Raw genomic sequence first — 12,120 nt, forward strand, 5'->3', positions numbered from 1 at the left:
AAAAAAAAAAAGCCCGCTGTCTTGAATCATTTAGTCATTATGATACTAATTAGCAGAGCCATATGATGCAAGAAAGCAAGCTTATGCAGCATCAGCCAAAAAAAAAAAAAAAAAAACTCTCCCATTTCATCCCTCCATTCAATCAAATGCCTGTCCAGCTCAGCCTTAAATTTAATTAGGCTATTAGCTTCCACAACAAAAGATGGAAGCCTGTTCTACCAATCAACTACTCGCTGGCTAAAGGCAAATTTCTACAAATCTATTCTACAACTTTCTTTCCTCAATTTGAAACTGTGCCTCCTCAGGTTCTTAGTCTGAGCAACAGGAAGAATCCCATCAGCATTAGGCTTGCTCAACCCATTCAAGGCCTTATACACCTCAATCACATCACCTCACAGGTGCCTACTCTCCAGGCACTGCCATTTTCAGAACTTAAGCCTTTCTTCGTAAGAGTACCCCCCTGTTCCCCTCACCAATCTTGTTGCCGTTCTTTGTACTCGTTCTAGCAACTCTACATCCTTACTAAAATGAGGCCTCCAGACCTGTACACAGTACTCTAGGTGTGGCCTGACCATTGCCTTGTATAACGGGATAATCACTTCCCTGCCCCTGCTAGCAAAATTCCTATATATCATTGACAAGACTCCATGACCTGCCCTCGCAGCCCGTCTGCACAGTTCAGAGAACTTCATATTTGATTGCACAATTACCCCTAGGTATTTTTCACTTTCCACTTTCCTGAATGTAGTACCACACAGTTGGTTTTTTTTTTTTTTTTTTTTTTTTGATTTGGTAGTTGTTGGCGCATCGGCTTCTGTGGCCATATTGCACCTCCCAAGGTTTTTGCAGTACTTTGATCCAAGCCCGAGGCGGGAATCGAACCCGCGACCTTTGGGTTGCCGGGCAGGTACTTTACCCACTCGGCTAGCCCGGTCGGCCCACACAGTTGGTACATTTCTCTTTAGTTATTGCTACCCATATGCAGTAGTTTGCATTTGTCAATGTTAAACTTCAGTTGCCACTTCTCAGCCCATTTTCCCAACTTATCTAGATCCAGTTGGAGTAGCATACTGTCTTTACTGTCGTTAACAACCCTGCCAACCTTTGTATCATCTGAAAACTTGGACATTAAACCTGATATACCTTCATCAATATCATTGATAATTATACAAAACAATAATGGATCCAACACTGAACCCTGGGGAACTCCACTAATAACGTTTGTCCACGAAGAGCAGTGTCAACTGATTACCACTCTCTGTCGTCTCCCACTAAACCATCCTGTTATCCATTGTAGCAACTTACCCTTAATGCCATACCTCTCTAATTTGTACAGCAGTCTTCCATGTGCAACAGTATCAAAAGCTTTCCTGAAATCCATGTATATGATATCAAAATTATTTTTGGCATTCAGTTCCTTTGTGACCACGTCGTAGTATCCAATTAAATTGGTCAGGCGAGACCTCCCTTTAATAAACCACCTTAACTATTGCTGCAGTATTGTCCAAATGATTCTGCAATGCTTCTTTAATCACTGACTCCATTATTTTCCCTGGAACAGAAATCAAACTAACAGGTCTGTAATTACTTGTGTCACCCTTCGATCCACCTTTGTGAATTGGAGATACATTCGCACATCTCCAGTAAGTGGGGACTTCCCCCAAGTCCAAGGATGCTCTCATAATTATGGCTAAGGGTTTGCTTAATTCCTTCGCTGCCTCCTTTAATATAACCGGATAGATCACGTCCATGCCAGGTGCATTCCTTATGTTTAACTTCAACAATTTCTCCTCCACTTTGCTCTCAGTCATTACAAAATCACTTAGCTCCCTGTTAGTGCTTGATAAACTTCTGGCACTCCCCCTCATTGAATAACTCTTCATGTGTGAATGTAGATGCAAAATACTCATTCAGTTTATCAGCTACCTGAGCATGATCATCAATAGTCAACCCATCTATGTTAAGTGGTCCAATCTGATTCATCCATTTTCTTCTTGAGTTTACATAACTAAAGGACTCTTTGCATCCTTTGGCATAAATTTCTCATAATCTGCCTTTGCCTGCCTAACCTCCTTTGTGACTTGATTGCAGACTAGTTTATACCTGCCATAGGCTTCTGTGTCACCTGATACTTTATATGCATTCCATACATTCTTCTTCTTCTCTGCCACTAGCCTCATTAATTCATCTGACATCCATTTAGGCCTAAAGCTTGAACTGTATTTCTTAGTTGGAATGAAAAGCCTAGTGGCCTCCAAAATTAAGTCCCTGAAGGCTTCCCATTTAGAGTTCAAAGTTGGTAACATCATCAGTTCATCACACTGTACAGAATTTAAAAACTGTCTGAGACCTCTGTAGTCACCTTTACAAAAGCAAACACCCTTCCCTTTAGCCTTGATGGTAGTTACATCTTTAAGCAATTCCCACATCAGTATACTGTGATCACTGCCACCTAGTGGTCCCTTTATCTACAAATTCTTAATGTATGAATAATTACTGCTGATAATGAGATCAAGAGTATTACTCCCTCTGGTTGCCTCTCGAACATGTTGCTGTAGAAAACAGTCATCCAATAAATCCACAAAAGTCTTGCTAGTGTGCGAGTGACCAATCCACAAGCTCCAGTCAATATCTGGAAAGTTAAAATCCCCCATTTATAAGACATTCTGATTTACTTGCCCACTCCTTTAGGCATAATTATGAGGGCAACTTTGAACTCTGGAGGTCCCTATGAACTATTTCTCTGCACAATTGCTCATTATACTCATCAGATTCATTAGGCCTATAACACACACCTACTCTCATTTTTCCTTTCCCAGTGCTTATTTCACACCAAACAGACTCAACACTGCATTGTCCACCAACATCAATTGGATGTACTTTCTTAGATTTTGTGTGTTTCTTAACTAACAGCATAACCCTTCCTCCCTTCCTGTCCTGTTTATCCTTCCTGTACACATTGTACTCCCCAAATTCCAATTCTGCACTGCTTATATCTGTGTGACATCACGTCTCTGATATCCAAACAATATCTGCCTTTGATGCCTTGACTAGCACTTCAAGTTCATCAAATTTATTAACTATACTCCTAACATTGGTGTACATGCAAGTATACTTGAACCTGTTCCTACTCTTAGTTACCCTAATACAGCCCATGTATTTATTTGTTCCACTATGACTCCCAGCAGTTCTGGAAATCTCCATTACCTTACTTTCCAGGCTGCTGCTCATTCTAATAGAAGCAGTCCAAGAATCACTCGTCTCTGCCTGCAGCCACTGTTAACCTTTTAGTCTGTGTATTCCCCCAAAAGATAGCAGTTTTCCGACCCACCTAACACTGCTTCGACTGCATCAGCAAATATTCTTGCACCCTTTCTATTTAAGTGTACCCCATCTCTGTAGAAGCAGTCTCTCCTGTCAACAAGCACAGACCAGGCTGGAAAAAATTCTACCTCTTGAGCCTTGCACAATCTCTCCAGGGCCGAATTGATTGACAAGGCTCTCATCATATACTCCCTCCTATCGTGTCTGAGCAGAATTGCAAACACTTTCACATTCAACCCCAACTTGCGACTTTTTTTAAACATTGACTTGTACTTGTTGAGTAAATCTGCAGATCTCTTACTCTTAATGTCATTAGTTGCAACATGTGCAACAACATCACTTTTTGTGCCTAATAATAATACTAAATGCAGTAGCCATCTTTCCAGCTCTGTAAGCTGATAACTTCATATATTTTGAACTTAGTAACATACACTAAGTGGCAAATGAAAGTCATAAGCTTGCAATTTATATTGGTGACTAAAACACATCAATGTATTTATTAGTAGTTATGCAGAATGCAACCTAATGAAAGTTTATGTCCTGTTACTTTTCCTCTAATATGTTAGGAGTTATATGCTAAGTGGAAACTAAGATCCTGGTCTTCAATTCATGTAAATCTGTTGGTGATGGTGGCTGATAAACCTGATCCTTAATAAAGTTACAGTGGAAAACATCTAATTGTGAGAGCTGGGGATTGTGCTTGCCATGGAATCAGACCACTGATTTGAAAAAATTACATTTGGAAATTCATGTACATGAAGAAGAAGAAGAATAAACAAATTGGGAAGGGGTACCATCTTGTAAGTATATGGGATGATGACCTGGGTTGTTATCAACAATCACTGAAGACAACCTTACAGAAGAAAGTTTTCTAACTTGTAAAGACATACAGTCCTCGTCGGGAGTTTTTATGCACAAAGAAAAAAATGGACCTTCTTCTGCTGCCCATGAGCTTCACATAAACTTATTGTTTCTTGTTTCTGCAGATTTTGTTTATTCAACAGGACATTCCAATTAAAGAGTGCACTCATTACTAAAGAAGTAACGGTTTGATAAAACTCTCTTTGTTATATGCACCAAAATGTTGATGCAGAAATCATGACTTTTTTGACTCAACTGGTTTTTTCAAAAGCACTGCTCCAATTTTATATGGCAGGCATGAGTCCTGCAAGTTGACAAGTAGATTGATTTTCTAACATTTTGAATAAATTGAGCAAGCTCAATGCTGATGGGAATATTCCTCTTGCTTAGTCTATATATATGAGAGGGGATAAATTCAAATTGAAGAAGAATGGTTGCAGAATAGATGTGTGGAGTTTGTCTTTAGCCAGCAGATGATTTCTGGAGAAAACTTCCATCTGTTGTTATGGAACTGCATAGTTTGAATAAATTCAAGGAAGAGCAAGACAAACTACTGGAGGAGATGGATAGATGAAATGGGAAGGGTTTTTTTTTTTTTTTTTTTGGATGATGCCGTATAAGCTTGCTTTCTTGCATCATTTGGCACTACTAATACTAAATGCTGCCCTCATATTTTCTACAGTTTTAACACTTAGACAGTCTTCTAATTTTTTGGCTTATTGCAAAGAAAAACCTATGTGGTACATCATAAATGGAAAGTCTATTGGGAGGCCATTTTTAATACAGCTTGCAAAACCTTGGATGAATTTGCATTCCTGACTGATTGTCCAGAATCATTGTTTACATTATGTTTAAAAAACTATTGGAAACATTTTTTGATTACTAGTTACCATTAATATTTCAAGGCCCACAGTTTTTGTTTAGCACTTAGTATGTTTTATTAAGTTCAAAATTGACAAGACTTATTGGATTACAAAGTTGTGAAGGTACTCTTCAATTACTATAAACATGCCAACGAACTTTTAAAAATCAGAATCCAGAAAAGTTTTAATACAGATCCATATTCTAACAGGGATGACATTTTATAATCATTCTTCAAAATTAATAATAATAACTAAATGCCTGTCATATAACAAATGGAATTTCATACGTGTAATATGAATCATACATGTAATATGAATATTACAGGCTATTTTGTTTGGAAATGCAGAAATTGAGCATTAGCCCAGAATAGACTTTTGCTGGAACTTTTCTGGGGGGGGGGGGAGAAACAAAGAAAACAAACTGTTTATGTTTGTTTGTTTGGGGATTTATTAGGCACATTGGCAACTATAGCCATGGTGCATCTAACTATTCCTGCTTCATTAAAGTGTGTCCTTTTTTAAAGCGTAAACATAATGGGATGTTCATATGACAATTCGTTGTTTTATATGTTCCCAAACATTTTTTTTATTATTACTATTAAGTTATTTTATTCTTTGTTTTGTTCAATTATACAGTATAAATAACTGAAAATTTTTGCATTCCATTTTTTGTTAAGGGAGAAAAATCTCTTCAAATATATACAGCATGTAAAAATGACAAAAATGATTGAGTATGCTATTTACAAAATCAAAAAATGAAAGATAATCATTATTAAAAGAAATTTAGCACAAATATGTTTATCTACTGATGTGAAGTGAAACACTTTAAAGAAGCAAGAATAGTTTTCTTTGCTTCCCCCCACCCCCAGGAAAGCTACAATAAAAGTGAATTCTGGGCAAAATTCCCAATTTCTGCATTTTAAAACAAAATTGCCTGTAGTATTTACATTACATGTATGATCTCGATTACATTTGTGTATTACTTGTTGCTTTTGTCACTTGATATTGTTAATATCTGAAATAATGCAATAATAACTGCTTTTTTTCACCACACACACTAAAATAAATGATATGATAATGAGCAATTTGTACGGCATGCCACCAATGTGGATTCTACGTTTTGTTATCATTTATCGGCCAAAAAATGGTAGAGATGATATAAAATTTCCATCCAATTCTGAGGTGAATATGATATATTATTGTTGATTGTTATATACTTTTATTAGAATGTATGTAACCTGCAAACTGTTTAATAGCTGGATCATGTATCACATACTTTAAACCATGTCAGCAATAGTCTTAAATTGGAAATTAGAAATGTGCACAAGGAAACAGCCATTACAAAGGAAATCCATGTAATAATTTTTTCTTAACAACATTTAAATTGTTTAAAGATGTAACTATCATCCACATTAAAAGGAAGGATTTTTGCTTTCATAAAGGAGACTACAGTGGTCTCAGACAGTTTTTAAATTCTATACAGTGGGCCCAACCAATGATGTTACCAACAACATATTCTAATTGGGAAGTATTCAGGGAAATTATCATAGAAGCTACTAGTCTTTCATATGAACTCTGAGTTAAACAGAAATAATTAAACCTAAATGGATGTCAGATGATTTAATGAGACATGTGGAAGAGAAGAAAAATGTATGGTGTGCATATAAATTATCAGGTTATACAGAAAACTATGGTAGATATAAACTAGTCTGCAGTCAAGCCACAAAGTAAGTTATACAAGCCAAGGCAGAGTATGAGAAATCTTTGGCAAAGTATGCAAATAAAAACAGCAAAGACTTTTTTACTTATATAAACACTAGAAGAAAGGGGATAAATCACATTGGTCCACTTGATATCAATGGTTTAATTGTTGATGATTATGCTCAGACTTTACTGACAAACCAAATAGGTATTTTGCACCTACTGTACATTCTTACATGAGGAATTCTTCAGGAAGCTGGGTACCAGAAGTTGATCAAACCCTAACAGGGAGCTAAATGATTTTGTAAACTGAGACAACAGTGGAAGAGAAATTGTCAAAGTTTAACATAAAAAAAAGACACCTGGGGTTGATGGGATCTATCCAATTATAATAAGGGAGGCAACACTGGAGGTAAGCAAACCCTTAGCCATAATTATGAGAGCATCTTTGGATTCAGGGAAGGTGCCTGAGGACTGGGATGTATGTTATGTATCCCCGATTCACAAAAGGGGGGGGGGGAATCAAAGAGTGACAAATAACAGACCTGCTAGATTAACTTCTGTTCCAGGGAAAATAATGGAGTCACTGGTTAAAGAAATGATGCAAGACAGGAGTGCAGTTATACTTCGGTCACAGCATGGGTTCATTATGGGGAGATCTGGTCTGACCAATGTGATTGATGGAAACCTTGCAGTGACGAACTGGATGAAAAAAAAAAAAATACTTTTGATATCATATACAGTCGATTCCGGTTATTTGGGACACATCGGGACTAGTGCATTTTGGCCCGATTAAGCGGCTGCCCCAATTATCCGAAGTTTCACGTAAATATTTAAAAATACAATTTATCCCCCCCCTTTACAATTAGTTCACCGTACAATCAAATCACGTTACGACGAACTCACCACAGTAAAGTACCGTTCACTATACGATGTGTAGTAAGCGCCAGTCGTTGTGATCACGTTTGTGAATTGAATTTTAATTCTATTAAACAGCGATTATAATTAGCAAAAATAGGAGGAATATTATCCACAGGCTATAAAAGTAAAGATATATTAAGCATAAATTTACTCTTTATTACCTTACTAATTAAAAAATTAAATGATACGTGAAAATCGGAAGAATATACGTGATAATCGGAATAATTAATATGTACTGTAATATGTACATACTAACTAGTTGACATTTCTGTTCACTGACATTTGTGGGTGGGGGTTAAAATTTAAAACAGTAAAAAGATAAGCAATCAATAACAAAGGACACGGCACACACAAATTGCAAGTAACACAACACGCGCAAGTGAGAACGGAGTAAAAAATTACGAAGCTTTAAAAATAGGAATGAAGAGAAAATTGTGAAAATTATTTTTTTTTATATGATTGAAGATTCCATGGAAGTGTAAACACATTTTACCATAATAACCCACAGAATTCCAACTGTCGGTATTACCGCAAATTCAATAAGATTGAGTTCACTGTCTGTTTATGATAGATTGCACTAACAGAAAAGCCCAATAAACAGGCGACTGCTAATTGTTTTATGGTTGTGACCTCCAGAAATCCGACCGAATTACGTGGTACGGTTGGAGACAATCGTAGGGTAATCTCCAGTGCCGAGGTCTCCTGCCTCGATTCAACGGCATTTTGTCCCAATTAAGCGAAGTAAACCCTGGCTATTTTCTCGATTGGTTTTTGTTTTTTAAGATTTGCCCCATATAAACGGCTGCCCTGATTAACCGGTGGCCCAAATAACCGGAATCCACTGCACTTGGATTTCAGGAAAGCTTTAGATACTATTACACATAAAAGACTTCTGTAGAAATTGGCGCAGTGTGCATTAAGGAAAATGCTATTGCTATGGATAAAGGGATGGCTGAGTGAGAGAAGACAAAGAGTGGTTATCAATGGACATTCCTCTTTGTGTTTGGGCTCTGGTAGCCATGTTAGCAAGAGTGCAAGGCTGGACTAAGCGGAGTGTGCGGGGTTCGAAACCAGCTGGCGGGAGTCTTTTCACCACACACAAGGCCATTGAGTCTCAAGGCCGGGTGCTATTAGCAAGTGAAATCCAAGGATCCTAAATATAGATATGCATTCGAAATAAATAAACTGCTCTTTGTGGACTAATGTTATTAGTAGAGTTCTACAAGGTCCGGTTGCTAGGTCCATTGTTGTTTTCTGTATTTAATAAGGATACTGATGAAGGTATATCAGGCTTAATGTCTAAGTTTTCACATGATACAATGGTTGGCAGGGTGGTTAATGATAGTAATCAAGGTATGCTGCTGCAAAACAAGGTCTAGAAAAATTAGGCAGATGGACCGACAATGGCAATTAAAGTTTAACACTGATAAATGCAAGGCACTGCATATGGGTGGCATTAATCCCAGAGTAATGTATCAACTATGTGGTACAACACTCAGGGTAATGGAAAATGAAAAGGACCTGGAGGTAATTGTGCAGTCTGATATGAAGTTCTCTGAGCAGTGCAGAGAGGTTTCCAGGACAGCTCATGGAGTTTTGTCAATGATATACAGGAATTTTGTTAGCAGGGATAAAGGGGTGATGATCCAATTGTATAAGGCAATGGTCAGGCCACACCTTGAGTACTGCATACAGGTCTGGAGGCTTCATTTTAAGAAGGATGTAGAGCTGTTGGAATAAGTACAGAGAAGGGAAACAAGATTGGTGAAGGGAACAAAGGGGTGCACTTACCAAGAAAGGCTTCAATTCTGCAAATTGCACTTGGAGACTAGGAACCTGCAAGGTGATCCAACTGAGGTTTTTGAGGCTCTGGATGGCATTCTTCCTCTTGGTCAGACTATGTGCATGAGGAGACAAATTTAAATTAAAGGAGGATGGTTGCAGAACATATGTGCAGAGGTTTGCCTTCAGCCAAAGGGTGGCTGATTGTCGGAACAAGCTTCCATCCATTGTTGTGGAAGTGGATAAGTAAGTAAGTGTAAGTGTTTTTAGGGTCAAGCGGCACCAGGGGTTCCCCCCATCTTCGCGTAGTTTATGTTGTGGTGTATTACAGTACACTGTAAATGCCAGAGATTTAAAAGTGTATGGATCTTGGATCGTGTAATGTCGTGTACCATTGTTCTTCTGGCCATTTAGCCGCTGGATCCCTGTTGGGATCCAACGTTGCCCCACTTACGCCCCGTGGAGGCAGGCCAGGAACTCCGTAGACTTAGTTTACTCTGGCAGGTCTTGCCGCTTAGTTTCCTGAGACTTTGGCGGCTAGGACAAAAAAAAAAAAAAAAACTTTGGGTGGCATATTCCAATGGCCATCAAGAAAATAAAATAAAGTGATTTTCATTATTTGCGTTGACGTGGGGATATTATCACTTTAATTTCTTAGGCCGGATGCTGGGCGTATGGCTATTTTGATGCATTAATTTTGATGTGTTGGACTTTCGCTAGCGTGAAGATAGAGGGGAGGGAGGCAGAAGACTGGGGGGAAAAGGCAGAAGTATGGAGCCAATAAAGAAGGCGGCCCCAGTTTCAGTGGGGCATGTCCATGCCCCACCAGAGAGGAAACAGGGGATGGCAAGAAGGGGGGACCGTGTGGCCGTCCCCTCCTCCCGGGGAGTTGGGAATTATAGGTGAAGAGGGCTAGAGTGCCCTCTTCAGGTCTCCAACATGGCCTTTGTCTCAGGTCTGTTTCTCTTCATTGTCACTCATGGGGCAAGCCCCATACGTGTGTTCCTCTTTCTTTGGTTCAGCATCCTTCTCTGATTGCGTGATAGCTTTTTTTTTTTTTTACTTCCCTATCAGGTGGGTTCTGTTATTTTAAACGGGTGGCATTCCGTTCTCAACTTTGGGTGGCATATTCCAATGGTCATCAATCATTGGTTGATATCCCCGTCCTTAGTTTCTCGTATTCCTTGGTGTTCATATTTGGTTTCATTACTCCTGTTGGCCTTGGTGGATGGCTATTTGTAGTTTTCTTCTGGAGAAGATGTCCTGGGCAAAGCGACTAAAGGCCGCAAATTCTTCTGGTGTGTCCAGAAGATGGTGTTCCTGGGTGTTAGGGATGTATTTAATTCTCGTGATCATTTGACATCTGATGTCTTCATATATTTCACACTGATGCATAACGTGATGCCATATTTCTAGTTCGCCGCAGAGACAGTGCGATTCCTCGATTATGCCCATGGCATTTAATTTGGCCTTGAAAGGCCCGAGGCAGGTGAGTAGAAAAGTAGTGTTTAGGCCTGGGTACATCAACGCAGGAGCCTTGGGATACAGCTTGGTTACTTGGTGAATAAATTTTTTTGTTACCGCTCCTTCTTCCACGTCTGTCCATCTTCTCTGCCAAATTTGTACGAGGTGGTCCACTATTTTTTGTTTCTCGTTTTTCCTGTTATTGGTGATGTCAATGGTAAGACCGTTGTAGGTGGTTTGGGTTCCTTTGGCTAGTAGATACATAAGTCTGCAGCGGGTTACCTCTAAATCCAAGGGTAGGGTCCCCGCAAGGACCTGTAGGGCACTCATACTAACCGTGTTACAGGCTCTTGTTATTGTTAATAATATGTTGCATTGGATCGTGTCCAGTATCCTTTTATTCACTGCTGTTCCTGCTTTCTTGTACCATATGGGAGATCCATATGTTATTATCGGGATGAAGATGGCTTTATAATACAGGGACAGGGTTCTCCTGTTTAGCCTCCAGTCCCTGCGTGTAACTCTGGCAACGAGCGCTGTGTATTTCTGCAGTTTCTCTTTTAGATAGATTAGGTGCGGTTTAAATGATAAGTTCTGATCGATGATCAGTCCCAGATATTTAATTTGCATTGACAGTTTGATTGTTTGTCCTGCCAGCTTGATTTGTGGTGGTCTTCTAAGGTTTAACCTCCATCTCAATAGTACTGAGTCCATCTTCGTTGGCGAGATTGTTAAGGTGTGTAGTTTTGCCCAGTCCTGCAAGCGTTTCAAGGTTCTGTCTGGAATCCGCCGCGACCGTCAGTACGAGGTCGTCTGTGAAGGCCTGGGCCTCCACCTCTCCCAGGTCTATGGTGAGGAACTTGTCAAACACTATATTCCACAGGAGCGGCCCCAGGACAGATCCCTGAGGGCAGCCCCTGCGGACCGGCCAGGTCAACTTCTTGTAGGGCGGTATTACTTGGACGTTTCTGTCCGAGAGATAAGTTTTGATGCTCCTGTACAAATTGCTTGGTGTTCTCGCTGCCTGAGCCTGCAAAGGATGCTCGGCCACCAGAGGGTGTCGAACGCCCCAGCAAAGTCGACGGCTATGAAAAAGAAATATTTCTTGGTACACTGCATCGCTTTGGTGATTAGGCCTTGGACGGCATCTATGGTCGAAGATCCTGATTTGAAGCCGTATTGCTTGGGTGAATTCAGGTTTGCC

General features: G+C 39.5%; 1 protein-coding gene across 2 annotated transcripts in view; it reads right to left on the bottom strand.

Annotated features, from left to right (window-relative positions):
* Positions 1 to 12,120, bottom strand: part of row (zinc finger domain-containing protein relative of woc) — a 287,029-nt gene that overhangs the window by 25,586 nt on the left and 249,323 nt on the right. The gene's annotated exons all lie outside the window — the stretch shown is intronic.

This window comes from Mastigoproctus giganteus, chromosome 14 (assembly GCF_048544385.1).
Source record: "Mastigoproctus giganteus isolate SK-2022 chromosome 14, ASM4854438v1, whole genome shotgun sequence".
NCBI lineage: Eukaryota > Metazoa > Arthropoda > Arachnida > Uropygi > Thelyphonidae > Mastigoproctus > Mastigoproctus giganteus.